Source organism: Saccopteryx bilineata, chromosome 7 (genome assembly GCF_036850765.1).
Source record: "Saccopteryx bilineata isolate mSacBil1 chromosome 7, mSacBil1_pri_phased_curated, whole genome shotgun sequence".
NCBI classification, from domain to species: domain Eukaryota; kingdom Metazoa; phylum Chordata; class Mammalia; order Chiroptera; family Emballonuridae; genus Saccopteryx; species Saccopteryx bilineata.
In genome coordinates this window covers 81,376,089-81,391,297 of record NC_089496.1, presented here as the reverse complement: position 1 = coordinate 81,391,297, position 15,209 = coordinate 81,376,089, and the positions used below count along the sequence as shown (strand labels likewise).

At 47.9% G+C, this 15,209-nt stretch overlaps 1 protein-coding gene and 2 non-coding genes across 5 annotated transcripts in view; 1 reads left to right on the top strand and 2 right to left on the bottom strand.

The window, feature by feature from the left end:
- PLCE1 (phospholipase C epsilon 1) overlaps positions 1 to 14,183 on the bottom strand; it is a 415,629-nt gene extending 401,446 nt beyond the window's left edge. For 2 of the 3 annotated variants that reach the window (XM_066238784.1, XM_066238788.1), the window contains exon 1: positions 13,877 to 14,183. The gene's annotated coding sequence lies outside the window, so the exon portion shown is untranslated. Of the gene's footprint in view, positions 1 to 7,287; positions 7,522 to 13,876 lie in introns of all 3 variants that reach the window. The other variant, XM_066238785.1, reaches the window with a different exon arrangement.
- TRNAA-GGC (transfer RNA alanine (anticodon GGC)) lies at positions 2,901 to 2,976 on the top strand. Its single transcript has one exon. It is a non-coding gene; the product is annotated as a tRNA-Ala (tRNA).
- On the bottom strand, positions 9,998 to 10,073 carry TRNAT-AGU (transfer RNA threonine (anticodon AGU)). Its single transcript has one exon. It is a non-coding gene; the product is annotated as a tRNA-Thr (tRNA).
- Positions 14,184 to 15,209: the final 1,026 nt, after the last annotated feature.

Below are 15,209 nucleotides of genomic sequence, written 5' to 3'. Positions count from 1 at the left end.
CTCTGGTGGGCAGAGCATCGCCCCTGGTGGGCGTGCTGGGTGGATCCTGGTCGGGCGCATGCGGGAGTCTGTCTGACTGTCTCTCCCCGTTTCCAGTTTCAGAAAAAAAAAAAAATACAAAAAAAAAGAAAACCTTAAGGTATTTCTTGGCCTTTAATATTTTTAAGTCTTATAACTGCTTTCTCTCTTCCTTTCTATATGCCTTTGAAACACTTTTTTTTTTGAAACACTTTTTTTTTATTTTAATCTTTCACTTAAACTAAGAGTTGACATTGAATTTGACTACTGTTAGATTGTAACAGGTAATGATGTAGCCCAAGCTTTGGCCTAATATTTAACCTCCCATCACCACAGAAAGGAGATCCACATTCGGTGTCTGGAATCCTCAAGGATGGTGCCTAACCCTCTAATAGCAGAGTCCAATCCTACCGTAAGAGAAGCACAGAAAATACAAGTGTCCCAGTTTAAGAGCATTCCATAAGGCATTCCGTTTCCATCTCACAGGAAGAGCGATTTAGAGCAGAGGTCCCCAAACTACGGCCTGCGGGCCGCATGCGGCCCCCTGAGGCCATTTATCCGGCCCCCACCGCACTTCCTGAAGGGGCACCTCTTTCATTGGTGGTCAGTGAGAGGAGCATAGTTCCCATTGAAATACTGGTCAGTTTGTTGATTTAAATTTACTTGTTCTTTATTTTAAATATTGTATTTGTTCTCATTTTGTTTTTTTACTTTAAAATAAGATATGTGCAGTGTGCATAGGGATTTGTTCATAGTTTTTTTTATAGTCTGGCCCTCCAACGGTCTGAGGGACAGTGAACTGGCCCCCTGTGTAAAAAGTTTGGGGACCCCTGATTTAGAGGCTACCCTTGATTAACATTATAACTTTTTCCAAGAGCACAATCCCCAATTAACCAATGTATAGTGGGCACTTTTTTCTCCTTACTGTCTCCCAGCTGAGCATAGTCCCCAGCTTCTCATTAATTATATCTGAAGCTGCCCCTGTCACTCTCGAAAAAGTGCAAAAGGTCTCCTGGAATTCAGTCTATGCATACTCAGGAGCAGCCCACTAACTTTAATACTAACCTTCGATGACCACACGAAAATAAAGTTAAGTTTTTAAAAATCCAAAGTAAAATCTAAATGGGTTCTAGATTAATCTCTATTTTAGAGCTATAATTCATTAACAAAATGATAACCTGCCACAACAAGATTGCAAATATGTAATATGTATTAATGACAGGGAATTTGTTAACACATCAGTAGGTCAGATGTGAAGAAAGCATACAATCATCTCAAAGGTTACTTTTCTGGCATTTCATAAAATTCAACTCCCTTTAATTAAAAAAAAATCTATAATTACAAAACTATTTCCTCAAAGTGATTTAAACTATTTTAAGCCAACATCATACTGATTAGTAAACATGGAAAGCATTTTGTTGGTCAAATAAGTTTGTAAATATGATATATATGTTTGCTCACTATTAGTTTGCATTGGGTGTGGGGGACAGGCTGTAAGCAGGCAGGGTCGTTATAGCCTAAGGCTTAGTTTTAAGACTAAGCCTTTCCCACCCTAAGTGACTCTGTATCAGAGACTTCCTTGTTTGTATATTGGATTAAAGGTTGTGATTTCTACACTATAAAATGGGGCAGAGGCCAGACCAGGCAGTGGCACAGTGGATAGAGCATCGGACTGGGATACAGGGGACCCAGGTTGAGACCCCGAGGTCGCCAGCTTGAGTGCAGGCTCATTTGGTATGAGCAAAGCTCACCAGCTTGGACCCAAGGTGGCTGGCTTGAGCAAGGGGTTACTCGGTCTGCTGTAGCCCCACGGTCAGGGCACATATGAGAAAACAATCAATGAACAACTAAGGTATCACAACGAAAAACTAATGATTGATGCTTCTCTTCTCTCTCTGTTCCTGTCTGTCTGTCCCTATCTATCCCTCTCTCTGACTCTGTCTCTGTAAAAAAAAAAAAAAAAAAAAAAAAAAAAGGAAAGAAAGAAAAAATGGGGTAGAGGAACCCATGCAAGAAAGCAGAGAAAGGCCACGTGGAGGAGAGGAAAAGCAGCAAAGACGGCAGAGTGCTGAAGGAGAAGCCAATTTGTGCAGAGTTTGTGAAGAGAGAAGGAGATGGAGAACAGAGGTGAATAAGGCTGGTGAGGTAGGAACCTTTGATTCTAGGAAACTTGGATAAGTCAGTGGCTTTGGGAGCTTTAAATGGAAAGGGAAGTGTTTTCCTACTGTGTGTATTTCTTGCTCACCGGGTGCAAGCTAGGATTAAAGCTAATGGCCCACCAGTTCTTGGCTCTGTTGTTTCATTACTGTCTGTCTGCATCAAATACAAACCTGCACGGGCCAGGCAGCTGTGGTGGTGGCCATGGCTACTAGCTTTACACATTTTCATCAAATTCAAGAATAAAATAAAAAGGTCTATTATCTTCATTCTTTGTTATTAATGTCCAGAAGTTTATAATTTAAAAGAGAAGTAATCACTTGACCAGGAGACGGCACAGTGGATACAGAGTCGGACTAGGACATGGAGGACCCAGGTTCAAAATTGCAAGGTCACCTGCTTGAGTGTGGGCTCATCCAACTTGAGCGCAGGCTCACTAGCTTGAGCGAGGGGTCCCTGGCTTGAGTGTGGGATCATAGATATGACCCCACGGTAACTGGCTTGAGCCCAAAGGTTGCTGGCTTAAAGCCCAAAGTCGCTGGCTCGAGCAAGGGGTTATTCAGTCTGCTGTACCCCCTGGTCAAGGCACATATGAGAAATCAATCAATGAACAACTAAGGTACCACAGTGAGGAATTGATGCTTCTCATCTCTCTCCCTTCCTGTCTGTCCCTCTCTGTTCCTCTCTCTCTCTCTCTCTCTCTGCCATAAAAAATAAATAAAGAGGCCCTGGCTGGTTGGCTCAGTGGTAGAGCGTCGGCCTGGCGTGCCGGGGACCCGGGTTCGATTCCCGGCCAGGGCACACAGGAGAAGCGCCCATTTGCTTCTCCACCCCTCCCCCTCTCCTTCCTCTCTGTCTCTCTCTTCCCCTCCCGCAGCCAAGGCTCCATTGGAGCAAAGATGGCCCGGGCGCTGGAGATGGCTCCTTGGCCTCTGCCCCAAGCGCTAGAGTGGCTCTGGTCGCGGCAGAGCGCCGCCCCTGGTGGGCGTGCCGGTTGGATTGCGGTCGGGCGCATGCGGGAGTCTGTCTGTCTATCCCCGTTTCCAGCTTCAGGAAAAAAAAAAAAAATCATCTTGTTGACCTAGTAATTCCACTTCTATGACTCTGCAATAAATAAAGAATTAGAGACATGGACAATGAAGGGTTATTTAAGTAGAAAAAACACTGGAAAATCAACAACTAAGCATCCAATGATAGGTGAAAGCATAAGCCCTCCATTAGAGTAAGAACCAGCCACTGAAATCAAGGTTTAGAAACAGTCATTGGTGTGGAAACATCTTTTTATTTAAAAATAAACTTTTCCTTTTTTGTTTTTTTGCGAGAGGGAGAAAAAGGGAGAGAGAGGGAGAGAAAGATGGGAAGCATCAACTCATAGTTGTGGCACTTGGTTTCTTTATTGCTTCTCATATATGCCTTGATGGGGGGGCTCCCCCATGTGCCTTGGTGGGGGGCTCCCCCAAGCCAGTGACCCCTTGCTTAAGCCAGCAACCACCAGATCATGTGGATGATTCCACACTTAAGCCAGTGCTGGTGACCCTGTGCTCAAGCTGGGCAAGCCCACACTCAAGCCAGTGACCTCAGGGCTCTAAACCTGGGACCTCAGTGTCCCAGCTCAACACCTGTTGGGCAAATGAGTTTGTAAAATTTGTGTTGAGTTTGCTCACTTTGTTAAAAATGGCACTGGGCAGCGCCAGGTATGTGACCTGTGCAACTGCAAATTACCTTCTTGCTTGGGAAGGGCCATTGTTATGCTAAGGTTTGCTAGAGGAGAGGTTTTCCTGCCAGAAAAGTTTTAAAAGGAAGAAGAAGGAGAAGGAAAGAGAGAGAAGCCAGTTTTGCAGAGAAAGAAGCCATGTTGGCAGAGTGAGTGCAGATGGGGAACCAGAGGTGAGGGACTTTGGGACTGGTGAGGCCTTTGATTCTAGGAGAAATGGGAGAAGATTCTCCTGGTTGTGAAACTGGATTATGTGTCAGGGCTTTGTGAGCTCTGAATGAAGAGGGAAGTGTTTTCCCTGTGTGTTTGCTCGTCGGCAGGTATGAGACTTGAATAAAGGAATGGCCCACCATTTTTTGGCTCCACTATTTCTTTACCATCTGCCCAAATCCAATGAGAACCTGCATGTGAATGGCCATGATGGCGGTGACTACTGGCCATACAACACTCTATCCACTGAGCCACCACTGGTCAGGCTGGTGTGGGAACACCTTAATGAGAACTATTAAGCAAAGAATTCTAAATCCACAGTTGTGTATTATATAGCTACAGTATGATCTCAATTTTGTTTGAAGCAAACAAAAGTCCCAGTTTTGCCACTTCCCAGCTACATGACTTTGGTCAAAACCTTGAGTCTCTCAGGAGACCAGTTTCTTCAACTTTAAAATCTAAACGGCCACACTTGGGTCCCCTCCTTTCTGGCCTTCAATTTCATATTGGATGTCAGAGGATACAATAAAAAAGTAATGAGTGAATCATAAACAGATACATGTCTGCATTAATAATTAAAGGATAGAATTTTTGTTGATAAAGTTGTTTTGGAACTAAAGATTCTTTTTTCTTTTAAACTAATATCTCCTATATAGAGATATATAAATATTTTATACCTGGCTGCTTATACAGTGATAATTCATTACAAATACACAGCATGGCTAGAAATAACCACACTCTCTTAACTTCTGTAACTAATTTGATCTGGGCTTGCCTGTCTGAGTAAGGAACACACTTCACCTGTTGTCAGCCATCCCATGACTTGGCATTGGTGAGGCCTGGCCCATTCTCAGTCAGCACAGGGCAGTCAAAGACTAAGATCCAGGCGATGACAAGAGAGATTCTGCAAGGCTATCTGACTGCTGTATTGCACTGATGGCACAGGAAAGTCACTTGTTAAGAGTTCTTTTTACAAATTTTTATCATTCCTATCTATACCTATAGCTCAAGAAGTTCTTGACTTCCTCTCTTACAATAATTTAATTGTGCATATTTCTTTCACAACTGCCTTAAGCCTTACCAATCCCTCCCCCTGTGGATTTTAAAACCGTGCCAGAGGCATAATGAAAAAGAAACCTCAAGCACAGTCAACCAGGCCGAGTTGGGAACTAATTAGCCCGAGTAGCAGAGAAAGTGAATCTGAACGGCTCAGACCCCAGCATTTAACATAACTGCAGACCAAGTGAGGTTCAAGCTCGGCCTTGTCATCCAAATTCATTCTGCCTTTGGGGAGGCAAAAAAGGAATACAATTTCATGCCAAAACACTTAACTTCTGTGAATTTTATCCACCTCGTTGAGATGGACAAACTAGGCTATTAGAGAGCGCTTCAGTTCTTCCAGACAAACATTTCACAGGTGAAAATACGTTCGTCAATGAAATCTGAGTTTGTGTTACTAATAGCAAATGAATTGAAACTTTCTTTAGAAATGACAGTAACTTGAACCAATTCCAGCGATATCCAAATTAAATTGTGTTATATGATATTTTAATCCCAGATGTGTATAGTATGTACTTGGTCACATGTGTTTTTCCCAATCATTTTTTTTCCATTCCCTAGATTTTCCATAGTCAGTGATATTACATAGTTTTTAAACCTAAAATGAAGTCATCAAAACAAAGTCTCTCTTTGCTTCTGCCTCTTCCTCAATTGTGAATACAGCAACCTTACCATTTTATTATTATAATGTAGCTGTTCCTACCTAGCCATAAATATACATAAATGTTCACCAGGTTTGGTTATAACTCTGGATTGATGTTTACATAATCAGCCTCTCTGAAGGAGATCTTCCAGCATTTTTATAAATGGAGCACATTTCAACGGGCTGCCACATAGCATACCCCTCCACAGTGCCAGCAGCAATATCACCGCTAAGTAGATAATGGCACTGTTTGACCAATAACTCTGTCAAACTTTAGCCACCCTGCTTATGTTTATGTTTTGTTTTGATTATTTTCTTATGCCCTAAGGGCAAAGGGGAAATGATTCAAAAGCAGTAAATCGGAATTCTAGACCAAATGTCTTAGAAAAGCTGCAGAGAGAAGACTGGAGTTTCCCTCTCTCCCTCCATCCTGGCCCCTTTGGCTGGCAGGCAGGAGAGGAAAAAAGATAAGTGCTAAAGGTCCTGAAAACAGAAGGGACCCTGCGTCCTGGCAGAAGGCGGTGAGACCTCAGGGAGGCCTTCTGGGTGAAGGCTGCTGTCTCCGTGAGAAGCAGCCCTGGGTCACTGCACTTGATGTTTCCTGTGGTCGGGGACGACGGGCATTTCAGTGACACCAGGCAAAGAGAGGAATGATGGGAGACCCCCAGCTGCAGCATCACCAAAGAGCCAATCTCTGTGAAGAGACGAGGCTAGATTCTTCTTCTGCCATTGCCTTGGGAGACTCGGTAATAATAAAGGTGATCACGAGAGCTCGCGTCTCTTGAATTCTTATTGTATATCAGGCAGTGTTCTGATATACAATAGGCAGTGTTCTAACTCATGCCCTTCACATGAGTTATCTCATTTATTAGGTAGGTACTGCTATTACCCTCTCTACTAGGTAGATGAGGAAGTTTACCAAGTAGCCCAAGTATTTTGCACAAGGTCACACAGATTGTATATTAGTAGTAGAGCCAAGATGTAAACAAATCTAAGCAACTGGGCTCCAGATCCCAAACTCGTAAAATGCAATTATAGAAAAAAAAGAGTTACATTTCTTACACATCCAAGTCTTTGGGCTAAAGTTGCTGTCCTATGTATAGTGTCTTGACTTTGGGTTTGGCTCTTCTCAAACTCCTCTTCTTCTCTCTCTGGCATTACAAACCTCTTTTCATGCAAAATCTGAGGCAGAACTTAATACGTAAAATGAGGAATAGCAGGGCTTGCTTGTGGCAGCAGAGTGAAAGGCCGGCGTCCCCGCCGCCAACCATCTCCCTTAGGCAGCCGAGGCCCCAAACGCTCCTGGAACACAATTTGAAAGCCCCTGGTCCAAACCAATATCACTCTGAATTATGCGCTTGAGAGACATCAGAAACACAACTGGAAAACCAACAATAGCCAGCTAAACCAAAGGAGAAAGGCAAAAATACCTCTCCCACCCCGACAGCAGCTAGAGGTACCTCACAATCTGGGCCCTGACACTAACCATCTCAAGTTTGAGCATATGAGGGGCCAGAGGAGGTGCAATTCCGGGCTGGAACAGAGAGTCAGGAACGATGCGAATCCAATAAACAGGCAGAGGTAGGAAGCAGAGCCAACGGGGCACCGGGGCCAGCGGTCTGTGGTAAGCGAGGGAGGCTGCGGCGGGAACAGAGGTGGGAGCGTGAGCAGGAGGCCAGCACAGGAACTGCTCCCAGAGCCTGCGTCCTCTGGCTTCGAGCTGTCCACGCATAGTACACGAAACAGAAATAGCAAACCTTACCAAATACTTCAATAACCAGGTTTTTGTTTGGTGGTGGCGGGGGACAGGGGGGGGGGGGAATGTATCACCTTCCTTCCTGCAGACACATATATTGCTTTTTCCTTACATAGAGTCACATACCATTTGGTGCGATACTGTCAGACTTAGCAGACAGAAATGCCTGCCATTGGGAGTAGTGTGGGAAACTAAGAGTGCCAAACTGCTCGGATGCGCACGCCAGCTCCCCCCTGCACTAGCTGTGGAACCTGCAGCAAGATACCTAACCTCTTGGTGCCTCGGTTTCGTCTTCTGTGATATGCAGATAATAAAATCTCAGAGGGCTGTGTGAGGATGATGGGTACAACATACAAAGAACAGTACCCAGCAAGGTTTACACTAAATGCTGCCTATTATTGTTCTCTTATTTTGCTAGTTTCACTTCACCCCGACCACTTTCCTTTTTCTCTTCCATACCAAATCAGTTTCCTATTGCTGCTGTGACAAATTGCCACAGACTCAGTGGTTTACCATACAGATTTATCTTACAGTTCTGGGGGTCAGGGCTGGCGGGGCTGCATTCCTCCTGGGCTCTAAGGAAAAACTTGTCTTATCTTTCCAGCTATTCGAAGTAGCCTGTATTCCTTGGCTTGTGACCCCTTCTTCACGTTACCCTTACCGTCTATTAGAGACTTGGGTCCTCTTGCCTCCCTTTTATAACAAACCTCTTGAACAGATTGGGCCCACCCAGATAATCCAGGATAACCCCCTCACCTCAAAATCTTTCTTTTCTTTCTTTTTTTTTTTTTTTTTGTATTTTTCTGAAGCTGGAAACGGGGAGAGACAGTCAGACAGACTCCCGCATGCGCCCGACCAGGATCCACCCGGCACGCCCACCAGGGGCGACACTCTGCCCACCAGGGGGCAATGCTGCCCCTCCGGGGCGTCGCTCTGCCACGACCAGAGCCACTCTAGCGCCTGGGGCAGAGGCCAAGAAGCCATCCCCAGCGCTCGGGCCATCTTTGCTCCAATGGAGCCTTGGCTGCGGGAGGGGAAGAGAGAGACAGAGAGGAAGGGGGGGGGGTGGAGAAGCAGATGGGCGCTTCTCCTATGTGCCCTGGCCAGGAATCGAACCCCGGTCCCCCGCACACCAGGCCGATGCTCTACCGCTGAGCCAACCGGCCAGGGCCTCAAAATCTTTCAAATCACATCTGATAAGTCTCTTTTGTCACAGAAAGTAGCATATTTAAAGGTTCCAGGGATTAAGATTTAGACAATTTGGGAGGTCACTGACATTATTTAGCCTACCACACATGCCTCTCCAAAGCCTAAAATTAGACTGCCAAGATATAGGTAGGACCAGAGGGAAAACCCACCAATATTAGGAGCTAACTTTTTTAGTACAATATGCCTGGCACTATGAAAAGTACTATAGAATTATCTTACTTAGGCCTCATAGCAACCTCCTAAAATTACTTTCACAGAAAGGTTAACTGCTTGTCTAAAGTTGTACAGCTAGTAGGTGGCAAAGCCTATGTAAACCCAGGTAATTCTGATTCTAGAGCCCTTGTTTGTGACCAATAGAGTGCCTGTCCCTACACCTAGAAGTCACTATAACTGGGTGGGGTACCATGATCATTACTGGTCTTGGAGATTGGGCCACAAGAGGTACACATGCTGCCTGGGTACAGAGATGGGGGACCTACCTGCATAGCTCATACTAAAACGTCTGCATAGACGGCTAAACATTCAGAACATTTTCTCATATTCAAAGAAGAAACTTTGGGATTACTTGAGAATTTCTTCAAGTGTAGCTATAGATCATAAAGCCTTGAAAGGGACCAGTCAGGCCTGCCACTACTTGGGTAAATAAAGCGGAAAGTCTGTTGCTGACCCCAACCCTGACTAGCCCTGCAATTCTAGTCAAACTTCCAAAAGAAGCGAGGAACTGACAGTCTCTCCCAGAGAGTCAGATTGACCCAGCTCCTCTGAAACCATACCAGGAAGTATCAGAACCCTGGCGGGTGACCAGAGTTCAGGCTCCTGGTAGAAGTCCTACCCATAGTTCAACTGTCAGTATACACCAGAACCAATCAATCTCCAGACTTCTACCCCACAAGAGTTTTTTTTTTTTTTTCTTTCCTTTTCCTTGCATTTTTCTGAAGCTGGAAACAGGGAGAGACAGTCAGACAGACTCCCGCATGCGCCCGACCGGGATCCACCCAGCACGCCCACCAGGGGCGACGCTCTGCCCACCAGGGGGCGATGCTCTGCCCATCCTGGGCGTCGCCATGTTGCGACCAGAGCCACTCTAGCGCCTGAGGCAGAGGCCACAGAGCCATCCCCAGCGCCCGGGCCATCTTTGCTCCAATGGAGCCTTGGCTGCAGGAGGGGAAGAGAGAGACAGAGAGGAAGGCGCGGCGGAGGGGTGGAGAAGCAAATGGGCGCTTCTCCTGTGTGCCCTGGCCGGGAATCGAACCCGGGTCCTCCGCACACTAGGCCGACGCTCTACCACTGAGCCAACCGGCCAGGGCCTACCCCACAAGAGTTTTAAGTTTACAGCCTGATCAGGCGGTGGCACAGTGAACAGAGCATCAGCCTGGGATGCTGAGGACCCAGGTTTAGAACCTGAGGTCCCCAGCTTGAGCTCGGGCTCATAGACCTGACTGCATGGTCACTGGCTTGAGCAAGGGGTCACTCGCTCTGCTGGAGCCACCCCATCAAGACACATGAGAAAGCAATCAATGAACAACTAAGGTGCCACAAAGAAGAACCGCTGCTTCTCATCTCTCTCCCTTCCAGTCTGTCTGTCCCTGTCTGTCCCTCTTTCAGTAAAAGAAATAAAAGGTATGAGTGTACAAAAAAGGCCATGTGCCACAAGTTTTAACAAAGGCCCAGTGTTTTACCAATGCCCAAAATGAACGGCCTCTTACCTACCACTTCTCATTTGGCAAATGGCTCAAAATCAACTGTGATTGGCACAAGGCAGAAAGGGGCAAGCTAAACAATTGCTAAGCATGCCTATTTGGAGTGGTTTAAGTATCCATAGCATTTCAAAACCTCAACTGTGAAACAATTTAGCCATAGCCCTATCTGAGACTTTCTAGTCAGCTGAGTGAAAGCTGTTTGGTTTCATCCAGCCAAAAACGAGTCAGTCATTTGTTTTAGGTGATGAGCCCAAAGGTCGATGTACAGTGGTCAAGGTAATGAACTCTGGAGACAGCCTGTTCTGACTAAATGCCGGCTCTGGCACCTCCTTGCTATGACTTCATGCAAGTTACTTAACATGTTAGTTCCTCTATTTTCCCATCTCCATACTCTCTAGTCCAAAATCAGAAGTTTTTGGCTTTTGTAATGGTAAGACAGTCCATATTCCATATGTTACAAAACGCTGTAGGTGAGATACACAGCAAACATGTCCGTCCATTGTTTCTGAAATAAAAATACGTACACAGTTCTCACCAGGAGAGAAAAATAAATTTTAAATGTAAATGTCTATGGGACCTGTAACTACCACACTGGACAGCACAGCAATAAAGGGTGGGTTCCAATCTGATTCATGAAAATCTATCTAAGCCATAATATAGACGAATTAAAGTGTTTATAAAAAAAAAAAAAAAACAAGCCTGCAAGGCCCTGGCCGTTTGGCTCAGCGGTAGAGCATTGGCCTGGTGTGCGCGGGACCGGGGTTCGATTCCTGGCCAGGGCACATAGGAGAAGCGCCCATTTGCTTCTCCAACCCCACCCCCTCCTTCCTCTCTGTCTCTCTCTTCCCCTCCCGCAGCCAAGGCTCCATTGGAGCAAAGATGGCCTGGGCGCTGGGGATGGCTCCTTGGCCTCTGCCCCAGGCGCTAGAGTGGCTCTGGTCTTGGCAGAGCAACGCCCCGGAGGGGCAGAGCATCGCCCCCTGGTGGGCAGAGCGTCGCCCCTGGTGGGCGTGCCGGGTGGATCCCGGTCGGGCGCATGCGGGAGTCTGTCTGGCTGTCTCTCCCCGTTTCCAGCTTCAGAAAAATACAAAAAAAAAAACAACCAAGCCTGCAATCTGCACCCTTCTTCGTTTTCTACTCTCCACTCCCATCTGCAACACTCTTCTAGGAAGCATATAACTGGGCTCTACGCTTCCCCAAGCCCCCCCAATACTTCCCAGCACTTCTTCAGGGCTACCATGCCTCCAATCACTTGTCTTCCCTCTCCCCAACCAAATTCCCACTTGCTCAATGCCAGTATTTCAACCAAATGTCAGAACAAAAGCAACTTTGCTCAAACAAATTCACACTCTAAGACGCTATTACTTTTTCTGGCTTTCCCCCTCTCCTTCTCCTTCCGAATCCAGAATCTCTAAATTGTTGTGCTTCCCTGGACACCCCCTTCTCCAAGCAGGTGTAGCCCAGGCAGAGAGAAGGAGCCCCCAAACGAAGCAGCTGTTATCCTCTCTCGGCTGCTTGCCAGCCAGGTGTATGCAAGGTAGGGATTGCCAGCAACACACACGTGTGTGCAGCAGCCTTACTCTGTGAAAATGCCTCCTCTTGCCCAGGTATGGGAAACATCCCCTGCTCTCCGCTTTGCAAAACATCATGCACAATTTTTCCCAATGTTCCTTTATTCATCTAGAAATTTGTAGGTAACAAATTACACATCGAATGAATTTTTAAAAGTATACAACAAAACCCCAGAGAAGACTGTGATTAGTAACAGTTGTAAACAGAAAAAGAAAACTAACCACCTTCGCTGGAATCTAGCTTCACCACAACCTCCTTGAGCAAAGAATTTTTAATGACACAGATCAACCTTGGAGCACAACCAAGGAGCTTATGTTACTAGAAAGATTGGGAGAACATCCCTCCAGCTCAATCTCACCTCTTACTTGGTCTCAAGTCCTGGACCAAAGATAATTATTATACATGGCTCCTGTGCATAAGGAAAATTTCCCCTGTGGGACTGTGAGTGGAGGACAGTGAGAATGGCAGATACTATGCTTTTTCTCTAAATCCTTTTGATTATATTCTCCTTCTCCAAAGTAGAGATTTGTGTTGAAGAACCAAAGTCATACCTTTTCAAACCAGCCCATAATTATTTCTAGAGGGCCTTCTAGGTGCAAGCACAGTGCCCAGAAAGCCACGGTTAATGCCTTCAGTAAGGGGAGAATGAGACGTCCACATAAATAACCCTCAAAGAAGGTAGAGGGGAGAAAGGCTGGGAAAATAAAATGCTGCAGGAATCAGAAGAGGGGAAGGTTGACTGTTTGGAGCCAGAATATCAGGGAAGGCCTCACTGTAGCAGCAAAGCTCAGTTTAGAGGCTGGTTAGGATTTAGAATGGTGACATGGGGCAGGAACAGCACTGAGGAAAAGGAATGACAACATCATCAGGCATTCTTCAGAAAGAATTTGCAAAGACGTGGCTGCATACAGCATCCAGAGATAGCCCACCTCAGCTTTTCCCCAGTGACAATTGGGCCTCTGAACTGGTATCTACAGTCACCTGTATCCAAATCCCAAGGCAGGCTCTCAAAAATCCTCCCTAGCATTCTAGGCCTCAGCTGGGCCCCTTCTGTGGCAGTGGCCCCACCCTGTCCCTACAAGGGGCTCCTACAAGAAACACAAGGAAATGCACTAATCTGCAAGGATCTCAATGACCTACTGGCAAATTCTGCATAATGCAATTAAAATGATGAACCGTGTACAAATAAAACTTCCCAATAAAGTGAGTCCTACTTAACATCTATTTGAGCTGACTGATAAATCTTTAAATGATGAATCTTTCTGACACTGAATAATTGGTTGAATCAATTGAACCAAGTGTTTCATGGCTTATAAATACCAGGCGAGGGGGAAAACAACCCCGTAAGTTTACATTGTGAGTTTACCACTAGCCACCACTTGTAGGTTATTCGTGATCAAAGCGTTAGAGGACTTGAAGAAAACAGACGTAGCCATACTTGGAGTTACCAGTTAAAGTGAGCCCACGTCCAGTATTGTATTTTCTAGGACTCGATACAGATAAATCTCTCCAGGAACAATCTCTTGAGCACTTCCTTGAAATACTGTTGCAAAAAGGGCTAACAGTTTCCTTCTCTGTACTGGCCAGCTCCGTCCACACAGTGCACACGGAGTGACCCGAGGCAAACGTCTGAAGGACTGAAGGGGGAGGCACTTGGGGTGTCCCCAGCCCACGAGGGCTGACCTGCACCCCCTCGGGAGCCGCCCGCCGCAGTTCCCCGCGGGGCCGGGGTCGGGGATCACACACCCGCCGGGCTTGCGGAGCCGGACTTAGAGGTAACAAGCCCACCTCTGCCCTGTCCTTGCCTCGCCAGCCGCGCCACCGAGTCGTTTCCTCACCTTTCCTCTTCTGGCCAGTCGCGCCAGAGTCTCCAAGCGCAGCGTCCCTCGGCGACGCGCCTGTCGCTAGCGGCGTCGGGTGTCCCCGCTACTATGTGTCAGCGGCCGAGAGGCTGCCAGGAGCGCGCAGGAAGCAGGCAAGTGCCCGGGGCAGAGCCCGGGGCGCGCCGCCCGCCGCCGCTCCCGCCCCGCGTCCCCGCGCGCGCCCCGCCGGGCGCCCTCCCTCGCTCCGCGCCCGCAGAGCTCTGCGCGCTGCCCGGACGGCGCGGGCGGCGGCGGCAGCGGGCCCCCGCCCTGGGCCGGGCTTTCCCAGAACTCGCCCGCCCCGGGTGAGAGAGGCCGCGAGCGCCGCCGCGGGCAGCCGGGCGGCCGGGGGAGCGGCCTGAGGCGGACCCGCCCCCGGGCTCGGGCCGCGCGGAGACGGCGGGGGCGGGGGGCGGGCCGGCTGCCCGACCTCCCCCGCGCCGGGCCTCCGGGAGCGCGACCCCCGCCGGGAGTGGGCCCCCAAAGCCCAGGGCTGGTCCGGGCGCGGGCGGGGGCCGCGGGAGAGCGGCCGGGTCGCCCGGCTCCGGGGAGGTCGGGAACTCGACACCTCAGGCCGCGGGAATTTAGTCTCACACCTACCCCCAGGGGACCGTCCCTGCTCGATAGGCTGCTAGGAAAACGAGGCTCCTGGCGGTTAAATGACTTGACCAAGGTTGCTGTAGGAAATGGCAGCGCTCAAGTCTCCACTCCGTTCGGTCGTTTACGCGTTTAACAAATATGTATTGAGCACCACAAGTGCCCGGTGCTGTGCCAGGCTCTGGACATACTCATTTTGCTGCGAACAGTGGCCACCCAGGTGTATGGACTCCAAATCCAGTGCCCTTCCATTGCCGAAGCGAGCATGGAGATGCTCACCGGAAACGGCGGGCTCTGCCACCGTGAGCTTCCCTGCACGCTGAGGGGGCTTTTATATCCAGTTGGCAGTCAGGAGAGCCAGAGACCTCGAGAAAAATCAGTCATCCCCCTCCCTATCCCCCAAACCTTTTCCACCTCCTTCTTTACCTGTTCTAATAACAAACGACCCTTCCATAGGTCTGACGCCATCTCCTACAATCCGTCAGGACCAGTTTCTGTGGCCCATAACCCCTCCCATCTGTCCTCTCCTTGGACTGAATCATCTCTCACACTGCAGCCACATTATTCATCCTCTTCTACAGCTTTATTCTGTGCAGAAACCTCCAATGGCTCCCAACTGCCTTCCAAACTAACTCCCTCTGACTGTAGGGACCCAGTGTGTCCTTCTTCATATGGACCACCCAACATGATGTCTCTCCCTTCCAACTCTACC